The 9293-nt window shown below is 35.3% G+C and overlaps 1 non-coding gene across 1 annotated transcript; it reads right to left on the reverse strand.

The window, feature by feature from the left end:
- Nucleotides 1–8744: 8744 nt before the first annotated feature.
- LOC125094520 (U6 spliceosomal RNA) lies at nucleotides 8745–8851 on the reverse strand. The gene has a single exon (XR_007125546.1). It is a non-coding gene; the product is annotated as a U6 spliceosomal RNA (small nuclear RNA).
- Nucleotides 8852–9293: the final 442 nt, after the last annotated feature.

The raw sequence follows: 9293 nt of genomic DNA on the forward strand, positions 1-9293 counted from the left end.
CATGTCACTCAAAACATTAATTTCAGGGGCGCCTGGGTGGCTCAGTGGGTTAAGCCGCTGCCTTCAGCTCAGGTCATGATCTCAGAGTCCTGGGATCGAGCCCCGCATCGGGCTCTCTGCTCAGCAGGGAGCCTGCTTCCTCCTCTCTCTCTGCCTGCCTCTCTGCCTGCTTGTGATCTCTCTGTCAAATAAATAAATAAAAATCTTAAAAAAAAAACATTAATTTCAGATGCATAAAATACCTGAAGCAAAAGCAAAATTTAGAAGTATTTAGAAGAACCAAACATAATAAAGACTTCAGAGTAGGGAAGAACTTCTTTCAAAAAGACACAAATGTGCAAATTATGAAAGATAAGATTAATGTAATTTGCCACCTTAGGAGCCCAGGTGTCCATCGACAGATGGAGACATAGTGGTGCCATACACATACAATGGAATATTTCTCAGTCATCAGAAAGAATGAAATCTTGCCATTTGCAATGATGTGGATGAAATTAGAGGGTATTATGCTAAGAGAAATAAGTCAGAGAGAGACAAATACTATATGATCTCATTCATATGTGGAATTTAAGAAACAAAACAGATGAATATAGGGGAAGGGAAGGAAAAATGAGAAGAAACTAGAGAGGGAGGCAAACCGTGAGAGATGCTGAACTACAGAGAACAAACTGAGGGTTGCTGGAAGGGAGAGAGATAGGGAATGGGGTAACTGGGTGATGGGCATTAAGGAGGGCACTTGATGTAATCAGCACTAGGTATTTTATGCAACTGATACCACATTCTACCCTGAAACTAATAATACAGTCCATGTTAATTAAATTGAATTCAAATAAAGAATTTTTTTTTAAGATTTTATTTATTTATTTGACAGATCACAAGTAGGCAGAGAGGCAGGTAAAGACAGAGGGGAAAGCAGGCTCCCTGCTGAGCAGAGAGCCCAATGTGGGGCTCGATCCCAGGATCCTGAGATCATGACCTGAGCAGAAGGCAGAGGCTTAAACCACTGAGCCACCTAGGCGCCCTAAAGAATTTTTTAAAAGACACAAAGTAAAGAGAAGATTAAGGTAATTTGCCACCTTAAAAGTAAAACCTTTCATAAAAGAACAGGTGACACAAAATGAAAAATCTGTAGATTGGAAAGCGATATTTGCAACTCATAAAAATTATAAAGAATTTGCATTCCGAATAGTCACAGCACTTCTACAAATTATTAAGGAAGAGTGGAACAACTCATAGAAAATATGAAGATAGGAACAGGAAGCTCAGACGGGAGAAATCAAGTGGACAACAGGTTAAAAAAATATATTCAACCTTAATTGTAACCAAATTAACTGATACGAAAACAATAACATAAAGTTTCATACCTCTCAGATCAGAAAAAACAAGTCTGTTAATGCTTAAGTGTTGCTAAGGTGAGGAAATGAGGGCTCAGAACTTAAGTTATTGCATTGACTTTAGAGAGCAATTAATTATATTTACAGTCAAGAAAACTATGTATGAGTGTATGTGTGCGTGTAGCAAAAAGTCTTTTCAGATACACATTTTGTGATATGTTAAATAATGTATACAAACTTAACCACATGCTCAGTAAAGAGCTTTAACTGATCATTTTAAAAGGTGGCATGTTCCTCTTAAATAAATGTTTCAGATAAATAACCACAATTGCTGGAAAGAAACACTTGCATAATGGGGTTCTCATTTTAGAACAGAGCCTGTCTGTTACAACTACATTAAATCAGCCCTAATTACAGAGCTTAGTAACTTTCCATGACTCTAAGAATTGTTTCAAAAATTTCTCTTAAGAAATCTTTTCTCCCCACTCCCTCTGGGCTTTCAAATATGTCCAGCTCACTGTTTGAAAGAATAAAAAGGAACAAAAATTTCACTTTTATCTGTTAATACTTGAAACCATTTCTTTCATTTATTTCTCTTTCAGACTAGGGAGGATCTATTTAAAAACAACTAGGAAGGGGTGCTGGGCTGACCTCAGTCAGTAGAGCACGAGATTCTTGATCTAAGGGTCATGAGTTCAAACCCCATATTAGGCATGACACCTACTTAAAAAGTAAAAAAAAATCAACAAACCATTAGGGGTTTAGTAAAACATAAGATAAATTGAGCAAATAATGTAAAAAATGCTAAGTTATATTAAATATTTAGAGTCCACATTAATTTTTAAATTTCCCTAGGTAGAACTTAAAATACCTCAATATGTTGATGGTGGGTCCATTTCTGGATCAGGTTAAAGGATCAGAGATCTTCTTGGAAATTGTGTTGAGAGTTTCAGGGTTCAGATACTCTGCAGCATTTAAACTAGGTTACTCATATTCCTGGAGGTTCAGAAAGACTGATAGGTCCTAAAAGGGTACAGGTAGTATTGAGGGAGTCAACTTTTAAAAAGCTTCCCCTTCCATATTCTTTTTTTTTTTTTTTAATTATGCTGTTGCAGAACAAGCCTGAAATTGAAGCCTCTTAAGTGTTCTCCTTTCTTAGGTTTTCTTTAGTTACCCCTTTCACACTCTACAAAGAAAGACATACCTCCCATCTATCCTGACTCATAAGATGATACATTGCTAAGATATGTAGAAGAAACCAATTAGTATTTAGGTACCTGGCAGAGCCTTCTTTATTCAAGGCATGAATAAAACACAGTAAAACCTAAATTGTCTTTCTGTATCATATGCATATGTCTGTTAAGGCTAAGCTGTGGCTTTAGAAACAGTGTCCAGGTTCACCTTAGGAAACGATGAACTAGATATTTTGTGCAGATATTTTGTATAGTAGAAATGGTCTCACCCCTTCCACCCCTTAATGCGGTAAAAGAATGCAGATTTTCTGAGAGAATATGCTGAGGGCAAAAGAGAGAACTTCAGTAAAAAATACTACCTGTCATATCTGTCGACTTATATCTATCTGTTTATAGCTGTCTACCTATCCTCTATCTGCCTACCTATCCTCTCTTCCTCTCTCTATCTTTTATTTATCAATATATCCTCATCTATCTAATTTCAGTTTTATAGATGCAAGCACTGAGAAATCTAGTGCCATAAATAAATAAATAGAGTAATTGAAATTAAAAGGGTCTTTAATAAAATGTTGAATCGCTGTGACGTTAGCTTGCATCTTTGTCTTATTTCAATCCCGGGGAAATTTTGATATTTTACCAAATTGATAAAAAATGAAAAAGAAAAGAGCCAAGGTTAAGAATAGTAAAGACACAGTTCCTACAAAATAATATATTTTAAAAAGCTTTATACGTATATTTGATAATTTAAATAAAATGGCCAAATTCTTCAAAAAATAAAAATTACTGAATAACTTTAGAAAATCAGGAAATATAAATATTTATAACTCTACTAGTTAAAGTAATTAAAAGACTTCTATTCCTAGTTTAGTAAAAAAAGTTCAAATCATGAATTAATGTCAAAATTTATTAAGGCTTCTTCTGCTTTTTCAGATCATATAATTATATTCATTTTCTATTCCTCTTAATGTGGTTGTCAGAACTGAGATGAGTCTGAGATTTTCCCCTGCTTGCAAGCTAACAAGTTTGGCTGCCATGGCTTTACGGGTGCTGGTAGAAAACAGGTATGTATGTGTGTATACACAAATGATATGTATTTCTCTCCCTCTCTCTGTCTCTATAGATAGATATATAGATAGATTAGATATAAATAGATATCTTCAGTTAAATTTTTTTCAAAGATTTTATTTATTTATCAAAGAGAGAGCACAAGCAGGGGGAGCAGCAGGGAGTAAGGAGCCAGATATCAGGACCCTGGGATCATGACCTGAGCTGAAAGCAGATGCTTAACTGACTGAGCCACCCAGGTGTCCCTCTTTAGTTTAATTTTTAACACAAAGTAAAAGTCTAAAATTTAATACTATTGCTACTTTCTTCCTGAAAACTATAAGAACGTCAGGATGCTTAAATTCTAATTATCTACTGTGTTTTATGCTACTGTTGACCAGTACTTGACTTTCATCTGGTTTTTAGGCTACCCAAATTTAGAATTTTTGTTATATATTTATGTTCTATTTAACTATTTGGTTACTAATTTCATTTTTTGCCTTGTTTCTTGCATTATAGTTCTCAATTTGGATCCAATCATGCCTTCCAAAAGTATTTCTTTTTGTTATGGGTAACTTAATTTTGGGGTCACCTGGGTGGATCAGTGGGTTAAGCCTCTGCCTTCGGCTCAGTTCATGGTCTCAGGGTCCTGGGATCGAGCCCTGCATCGGGCTCTCTGCTCAGCGGGGAGCCTGCTTCCCCCTCTCTCTGCCTGCTTACTTGTGATCTCTCTCTCTCTGTCAAATAAATAAATAAAATCTTTTAAAAAAAAAAAAAGGAACTCAATTTTCTTTCGCAGACATTGTCTTTATTTCTCTCTTTTTCGAAAGTGATGATTTCACTAGGTGTACAAAAATCTAAGTTGACAAATATTTTCCCTCAGCATTTTGAAGGTAGGAATGTTCGGCCAGGCTCATCATAGTTTTTTGTATTCTCTTCTCTCAGCTTGTAAGATCTTCTCCTTGCAAAGGCATGGAGAGATGCTCTGCCATTTTACTCTAATGTGCCATTTATTAAAATCTACCTTTTTTGGCATGAACATTCATGTGAATATTGATCAACTCACCTATTACAACTTTCGATCTTTCTTTCTCACATTTCCTGTTTTTCTTTCTGGTATTCCTATTAACAAATTTTGCACTTAACCTTCTTTCTTTTTAGCATTCGATTACTGCTTAAGATTTTCCAACTAGTCATCTCTTTGTGCTATATTCTGGGTATGTTCTTCAGACCTATCTTCTGTTTTACTAATCATAACTTCAACTATGTTGAATATGTGGCTTCACAAGGCATTAGGTGTTAATTTTAAAAATAAACTCAGTTTAATTTTTGAAACTTTGTTGGTTTCTTTTCCAATTTGACTGTGCTTTTCAAAAACTATGCCATATAATTTTGATCATTTTACTTATTTATTTTTTCTTCTTTTAAAGATTTTTTTAATTTAAATTCACTGAGCCAACATATAGTACATCTTTAGTTTCAGTTGTAGAGATAATTTTTTTAAAGATTTTAGTTACTGGGACGCCTGGGTGGCTCAGTTGGTTAAGCAGCTGCCTTCGGCTCAGGTCATGATCCCAGCGTCCTGGGATCGAGTCCCACATCGGGCTCCTTGCTTGGCGGGGAGCCTGCTTCTCCCTCTGCCTCTGCCTGCCATTCTGTCTGCCTGTGCTCGCTCGCTCTCCTCTCTCTCTGACAAATAAATAAAATCTTAAAAAATAAATAAATAAATAAATAAAGATTTTAGTTATTTATTTATTTTGTCAGAGAGAGAGCACAAGCATGGGAACGGCAGTCAGAGGAGGAAGCAGGCTCCCTGCCCAGCAAGCAGCTCAATGAGGAACTCGATCCCAGGACACTGGGATCATGACCTGAGCTGAAGGCAGATGCTTAACCAACTGAACCATCCAAGTGTCCCTCAGATGTAGAGAACATTTTAAATACACTTACTGTAAAGCATATATTAAATTATTATATAATCAGAATTTCTTGGTCTTCTAAACACCAACTTGTGTTTTTTAGCCCTTCTTCGGACTAGAAGCAAAAGAGAAAAACTTGCTTTATGGACCAAAAAGGAATAAGTTTTTATTTACTATTAACTTAATATTTTATTTACTTTTAAGTCTTAATAGAAGACTTAATCCTAATTAATCTATACTTTTTTGTGAGATAACAGTGTAAATTTTTAAGTATTTTATCTGTATAGTAATTCCTTATTATTGCATATTTAAATTATAAAGTCATATGCAGATTGCCTTTTCAATCCTATTATTCTCAGCTTCAGGAAGGGCTTTTGAATGTAAATTCATTTTCAATACCTTGATGGAAATAGAGAGGGAAAGAGAGAGATAAACATTATTGAATTGATTTTTTTGCATGTAACAATGTATTTTGGGGAGCTATTCCTACCTGTATTTGAACTCTATTCCATACCTTGAAACTATTGCATATGCCTTTATCTATTTGACTATGCAATTAGTATGTATTTAGTTGTTCTTTATTCACAGTATACATGATTCAGTACAAAATTTGCTCATATAAATGATTTGTACCTAATTCTTTTGTGTGTTCACATACGAGTGCTTCTATTAGGTACACTTCTGAAACAGAAATTACTGAGCTTAAGGTTATGTATATTTTATATATGATAATATGAAATTGTTCCAAATTTTGAAAAGGGACTCTGCAGACCACCTTGAAAGATTAGAGCTAATACAACAATTGAAAACAGAAAGCTGCCTCAGTGACCAGGGCTCCTGCTCTTAGACACAGCATGCTTGATCCTGTTCTTATGCAGACACTAGTGGGAGCTTTGCCTGTGTACAAAGCAGAGGAGCATATTTTCAAATTATCATGAAGAGTTTGGGTGTTGTAGGACAAGATAAAGTGGTATCAAGTTGTTTATTGCAGAATGTCCTCTCCAGGATTTTAGCCAAAGTCTTCGCACTTCAGGTAACTTCTTGAGCTTGCCACGAGAGGAGGAGTTCACCCAGCTGGGTGCTGATTTTTATGGTTGTTCCTGACAGTTGAAAATCATGCTTTGTTTTAGAACTTCCCTATGAAATAGCAAATTCTCAACTTTTTGTTTTTTTCCTCTCCCCTTTCGGGATTGAACAGTTAGATATCTTTTAAATACATTTCTTTTTTTATAAGATACATCTTTGTTTACATAGCATTATGATATTCTTGTTAAAAATGCATACATTTTAGGGATGCCTGGCTGGCTCAGTTGGTTAAGTGCCTGCCTTTGCCTCAGGTTGCGATCCCAGAATCCCGGGATCAAGCCCCACATTGAGATCCTTGCTCAGGGGGGAGCCTGCTTCTCTTTCTGCCTGTAGCTCCTCCTGCTTGTGTGCTCTCTCTCTCTTTCTCTTTCTCTCTCTCTCTCTGACAAGTAAATAAAATCTTTTAAAAAATGCATACATTTTAATATTTAACTCTAACTCTTGCTTTCATATCATTTAATTCTTCTTTTCTTTTTTTTTTTTCTTTTCTTCTTAAATGCCCATTGAATGGATCAAGAGCATCTTCAGTCAATGATAGAGAGAAGGGCAGAGTAGAATTTTTAATCTGCTATTTGGTGACTTACAGACTCAGTTTCATGGAGCTGACGTTTTCTCTCTCAAGTCTTAGAGAAGTCTGATTAAACTCAGCGAGTGATGGAGATACCTTTTTCTTCAGGCCATCTCAGAAAAGCAACAGTTAAATATGATGGTGCTCTTAATGTCAAACTTACTGAAGGTATTTGTTGCCTTCCACATTATCTATCTGGGAAAAGGTTACCAGTGTCCATGAGAGACAAATAAGACTAGACTCACTGGGTGAGGGATGCTATTATACCCATATTAACTGATATCCTTGGGAAGATGACAGTTGGGACACATATAATATTCCACTATGTTGAACCATGCAAGACAAGATGCTGTCAGAGGGAAAACGTTTATTTTATCTGACTTCTTTGCCTATCGTGATGGTTCACCACCTCTCTATTATAAAATTTTCAACATTCCTATGCTCACTTCTAAGAATGGCTTTTGGCATTTATTCATTAAATAAGTTAAAAAATAATTTAACTTTCAGAGTTGACAGTTTTGTATCTCTTTGAATAATAGAAGACACATTGGGATGATTCAGAATAAGGATTAGCAAACACTTGATTCTAACTTTTGATCTATTTATTGTACTATTGATTGATTACCAAAAACACTCATTTTTAAGCTCAGCATTGGACTAGGCACTTACAGTTTTAATTTGTATTTCTCTAATGACTAATGATGTTGACTATCTTATCATGTAGTTACTTGGGATTTATACCGTATCTTTGGTGATGAGTCTGTTCAAATCTTTTGCTACTTTTTTTTTACTGGGTTTTTTGTTTTCTTAGTATTGAGTTTTGAGAATCTTTATATCCTGGAGACAAGCCTTTATTAGAGTTTGTAAATATTTTCTCCCAGACTGTAGCTTGTCTTTTTGTTTTATGTTATCTTTCAAAACGTGGACATTCTTCATTTTGAAGCCAAATTTGTCACTTTGTTCTTTTATGGATCATGTTCTTAGTGTGGTATTTAAGAAATTTTGTTAACCCAATGGAATACCCAATTCTCTCTTTTCTTCTAGAAATTTTATAGATTTAAGCTTAAGTTTTGCATTTAGATCTATGATACATTTTGATATAATAAGACCAAAGTTCTTGACAGTTACCTAAGTTGCTATCATTTCCTATGATTTGATTTTTTTTTAAGATTTTATTTATTTATTTGACAGACAGAGATCACAAGGAGGCAGAGAGGCAGGCAGAGAGAGAGGGAGAAGCAGGCTCCCTGCTGAGCACAGAGCCCGATGCGGGGCTCGATCCCAGGACCCTGGGATCATGACCTGAGCCAAAGGCAGAGGCTTTAACCCACTGAGCCATCCAGGTGCCCCATCCTATGATTTGATTTTTTATGTGTAAATACAATTGTCCATCTGGCATCATTGTCTTTTTGCCTGAATGACTCCTTTAATTTTGTAAAGCATTATGTCTGCCGGTGATAAATGCACCATCATTTGTATGTTTGAATAAATCTTTATTTTGCTTTTTTTTTAAATTATTTTCACTGTGTAAAAAAATCTAGGTTGATAATTTTATTATTTTCTTTCATTAAAAATATTGCCCCATGACTTTTATTTATTTTTTAAAAATATGGAACACTTCATGAATTTGCGTGTCACCCTTGCACAGGGGACATTTTAATCTTCTCTGTATTGCTCCAATTTTAGTATATGTGCTGCTGACGTGAGCACACTCCATGACTTTTAGTGTGGACTGTTACTAAGGAGAAATGTGCAGTCATCCTTATCTTTGTTCCCCTGTACATAACACATCTTGTTTCTTTGGTTGTACAGGAGGTTTTATCTTGTTTTATGTTTTTGTATATACTTAAATAAAATAATGTAACACAGAGTTATTTTTGTTCTTTCAAAAAGGTCTTTGTGTTGTCCAAGGTGGGACAGGCTTGGAAAAATTTTATATGTATAAGTATTTTCCTCATGGAATGGGAATCAGGTCAAATTTATAGACTGCTACTTCGTCCATTTTATTTTATTTTATTTTATTTTAAAGATTTTGCTTATTTATTTGATAGAGAGATAGCAAGAGAGCATAAGCGGGTAGGAGAGAAAGTAGCAGGGAGCCCCATGTGGGACTTGGTCCCAGGACCCTGAGATCATGACCTAAGCTGAAGGC

Source organism: Lutra lutra, chromosome 2, assembly GCF_902655055.1.
Source record: "Lutra lutra chromosome 2, mLutLut1.2, whole genome shotgun sequence".
Classification (NCBI taxonomy): Eukaryota; Metazoa; Chordata; class Mammalia; order Carnivora; family Mustelidae; genus Lutra; species Lutra lutra.